The sequence below is a fragment of the Pocillopora verrucosa genome, chromosome 7 (assembly GCF_036669915.1).
Source record: "Pocillopora verrucosa isolate sample1 chromosome 7, ASM3666991v2, whole genome shotgun sequence".
Lineage (NCBI taxonomy): Eukaryota > Metazoa > Cnidaria > Anthozoa > Scleractinia > Pocilloporidae > Pocillopora > Pocillopora verrucosa.
Window position 1 is genome coordinate 11,146,209 of NC_089318.1, and position 4,862 is coordinate 11,151,070.

The following is a 4,862-nucleotide window of genomic DNA, read 5'->3' on the forward strand; positions in this document are numbered from 1 at the left end:
GAATACTCTTGATGACTGTGATCTACTAGAAAAAGTTGTCAATATGACTAATTTACACGAACATAATGATGTTACAGTGTCAACAAAGTACAAGAATTCAGGGCTATTCCTCTTTTTTTTCCTATCAACATCTTATCATCTTAAACTGTGGCATTTAGTACCTCAAACCCTCTTGTATTGAGTACCCTTTATATCCAAGGGATTGAAAGTTTTATACATGAAAGTTTGGGAGAACTCGAAAAAGCTGTGGAAAACTTGTCTGTGGGCTCATACTCCTACTGTATTTCTCTTTTTTTTTAGAACTTGCATTATGTATTATAAAGCTCAATTAAGTTTTCTGATTAAAGCGTTGTGTTGTTTGATTCTTTAGATAGACTGTTCTGCAGTTGATTGTACCCCAAAGGATTTGTGTTCTAAAAAAAACAGGACGCAGGACAGTTTAGAAAGAGAAAACAAAAATTGCAAATTGGTTGGAGAAATAATGAAAGAGAAACAAGCAAAATAGAAAATCAACTCATCTGAGTACAAGTCCAAGTCCAAGTGCAAGTGTACCTGAAGAGACAAGTTCAACAACAAGAGCTCCCAAAACCAGAATTACGTTGGGACTGATGCAACTCAACAAGAGTAAGAACAAGTTTGTCTCAGTAAGGTATGCTAGGGGAGGTGGCAGCCACACTTAAGATGTGCCACTCACTGCCACAAAACAAGAGTTGATTGGGATGGGTAAAGATGTCTTTTTGCAGAAGGTGTTGCACCCATAGTAAAAACTTCTGATTTTACTTTTCATCTGGCTAATTTTACAGGAAAAGCTATAAATAAACTTTGAGACAGTGATGGGCATGAACAGCCCTTCACCATTCAAGAATATTTCGAAACTTACAAGTTGACAAGAGTTAGCTATATCTTACATGCCAGTCCTGTGAAGATTCTGATCATAAAGAGGTCATGGCCAATGTCTTTGGGCCTTAAACGAGCAACAGTCAGTCATCCAGAACTCCTCAAAACAAATGCAAGGCCTGGCGTCATCACTTACACACTCAAGTTGAAAATGAAAGAAAATTGTGGCAAAACCTAAAAAAAGAACAGTATGAAGAGTTCTGAAAAAGCCTTGAACCGGATAGAAAAAAGCAAGCAGCTTTAGTTGGAGAAATTGAAAAACTCTCGAAATTGGAGGAATTGTGGCCCATAAAGGCTTCAAAAGTTCCTGCTGAACCAGAAAGTGGTTCTACCCGTGTGCTAATGGTTGCACAACATCCTTTCCAGGGAAGAGAAACGCAGTTTTTTTTCAGCAGCGGAAAAGATGGTGGCTGTCTATGATTGATTAGGCTCCTTAGATCTACACCCTGAACATTTCAGTTGACAATTCCACCCTGAAACTACTATATCACCTTTGGATATGAAGATGTGGTCACGTACATGAGGGCCTTGGATGAATCACTCTTCATGGGCACAAGTTCCCCAGAGATCAGTTTCATACATTTTGTTGCTTGTACTAGTCATGATGTAATTGCCACTCATGACAAAGATTGGGAAAACTTATCGCTGCTGGCCATTGATCCAGTTACTGAAACTTTGCCTCAGCAACTTATGGAACTGGATGAAGAAAGGTATCTGTATTATACTGCATATTATAATAGCCAGTGAGGCTGATATGAACATGCTTTTACCAAAGGAAATTTGAAAGATTTCAGTAAAGAGACCTCAAGTTTTGGATCCTAGTTAATGGTATGTTATTTCCTAATTGTAGATCCACGCTGCAGCAGCAACCTAGAAGCCAGCCAAAAGGTAAGTATACATTATTGGTCATACAAAATGTCCAAATTGGGCCTGTAGACAGGTTCCATGGTCAAAATAGCCTGAAAATAGCCTCCCGCTTGAAAGATGATATGATGTCACTGTTTAAGAACAGAGATTAGTTGGATTGCGTTTCTTCTTTCAGAATTATCAAGGAAAGAGAAAAGCTTGAAGAGGGTGTAGGTTTGGGTGTAGCAAGAATTGTCGTTGTTACGTTCTGGCAACAATTGTTTGCAGCTACCATGGTCAGTGACAAAGAAAAGTTATTCACCACGACTTTCAAAAAAGCGAATGGACGGCAATAGGAAGAGTGTTAGAACTCAAACAGTACCGAGAGTTCAGCAGCCTCACTGGCCTGGACGACTTTTCTTCTGCCAGGATGCCATCAGCAAAGAAGACTGCTAGAATGCCGCAGAGTCAACCAGAAAATGAAGCCAAGACTCAGTGCTTAGACTACCTCAAAAAGTTTATTAGATCTCTGGATGCTCCTGCTCTGGGCACTTTCCTGAAATTCACTATGGAAAGCGATATAAAGCCTGAACACCAGGAAGTTTCATCTACCTCAATGGATGGCGAGTTGCGGCGACCCATTGCCTGCACCTGTGGCCCGTTGTTAGAGTTACCAAGAACTTACCGTAACTACACCGAACTAGCTTAAGAGTTCACAAGCCTGCTTAGGGAAAAAGGAGCACGGGCATGTTTGATTACTAGCATCAGACTATCACTAGAAGATGTGTCCGGGCTTGTTATTTCTGTGTTCTGACAGTGATCTGTGAACATTTAATACATGTTAGTCAGAGAAGCAAAGTTTTGCTGTAGTTCATGCTAGAGCTGAACATGAGAAATTGTTTCTGTTTGGTTTTGAATTATTGATTGCAACTAGTCAAAGCATAAGTGGAAAAGGTATGCAGTTGGAAAGGCTAGTGTTTTTTTAATTGGTTTGTTAGAATTTTGTGCCTGTAGTTCAAATATCACGGTAATTTCAGTTATTCCTTTTTCTGCAACAATCTGTTGTTGAGTTTCTGTTAACTTTTAATTCCTAGATGAAAGGACCGTCTCCACAGTTATTATATTTTGTAGGTAGAAAAAGAAGTAAAGAGAGATTGAGGATGTATGTTCAACATTGTGTGCGCATTGTGTACATCTATCTTGCGCACTGACTCGTTGAAAATCGAGTTTTTCTCAGACAATTAGGTTATAAGCTTGAGATTTCTTTTGTTTGATAGTTGACGAGGGTGCAGCCCGACTCAACTATTACGCATAGAAATTGAGAGCAAATAATCGAATTGTTTTAGGATAAATCTTACTAGTTGAGAAAACTTTGTCTAAATCCTCTTCATAGACACTTTGAAAACAAAAAGAAGCAGTCGTCATTTTGTTTGTGCTATCCACAACAGAATAGGTAGTGAGTAGCTTAGCCAATCAGAGAACAGCATTTATGGCATTCATGATAGAAGGCTTGTAGATTTATACTTTAACTCAATAGAAACATAATATATCCGTTCTATATCTTAAATAACCATTTCCTTTAACGATTCTGGTACTTGAGGAAAAGGGCAGCTTTGTCAGTTCCTATTTTCCCTTCTATAAACAACACAATAAAGGTAAATTAACATGCCTCTCCAATGACTAGGTAAAGTCATGACACTGAAAGTAGCTTCTTCAAAATGACATTCAAGAATAATATGTGAGGGTAGAATAACTGCGGAAGAATGCCAGAATGTTCTCAAAACTTTTCCAACTGCAAAAACGCCAGGCAACGACGGGTTACCCATTGAATTTTATAACACCTTTTGGCCATTACTTAGTGATACTTTGATTAATTCATTTAATGAAGCTTTTATGAAGAAGGAAATGTCCCCATCTCAGAGACAGGCAGTGATTACTCTTATTGAGAAACAGGACAAGGATAGGACTTACTTAGAAAATTGGAGGCCAATATCCTTGACTAACGTCGACGCCAAAATTGCATCCAAAGTTATAGCGACCCGTATTGTCAAAGTTTTACCCGAAATCATTCATAGCAATCAAACTGGGGACGTTTCAGGTCGCTACATAGGGGAAGCCGCAAGATCAATTCTAGATATAATGGATTACACGAAAACTTATGAAATCCCTGGATTGCTACTTTTTATAGATTTTGAGAAAGCTTTTGATAGTCTGGAGTGGAATTTTATGTTCAAATGCTTAGAAGTCTTTGGATTTGGATCCAGTCTTACAAGATGGATAGAAACCTTTTACAGTAACATAACAAGTTGTATTATCAACAATGGAACGCTCTCAGCTAGCTTTGAAATAAATCGAGGTGGAAGGCAGGGAGACCCCCTTTCTCCTTACTTGTTTATCATTGCTATGGAACTACTAGCAGTCGCTATTCGCTCATGTTCAGAAATAGATGGAATCAAAATAGATGAAAAAGAATTCAAAATGGTACAGTATGCAGATGATTTAACAGCTTTTGTGTCGGATATCAGATCTGCTCAATACCTTTTTAAGTTACTTGATCAATTCCAAAAATGTTCTGGCCTAAAGGTGAATTATACAAAAACCGAAGCAATGTGGATTGGCTCTTCCCGTAATAACATCGAAACACCTCTAGCATTGAAATGGCGTAAAACTGTAAAAGCTTTAGGGGTTCACTTTAGTTACAATAATGAAGAATCAGTGCAAAAGAATTTCTACGATAAGCTCAAAGGAATTAAATCTCAGATACGCTTGTGGAGTTGGAGAGGCCTCTCTCTGTTTGGTAAAGTTACAATTATTAAGAGTTTACTACTTCCTAAAGTTTTATACATCTCGTCAATTCTTCCTTCTCCTTTGGAGTTCATAAAGGCCCTTCAATCAATTTTATATAATTTTCTTTGGAAGGGTCCTGATAAAATCGCCAGGACAGCAGTAATAAATGATGTTGAATTTGGTGGCCTAAAGGTAACTGATTTTACAACGTCAATTATGTCACTCCGACTTTCATGGATTGGAAGATTTCTAAGCGATAACTTTTATCCCTGGAAAGCGTATCTATTACATTTACTAAAACCTTTTGGTGGAGAATTTTTTCTTCATTGTGA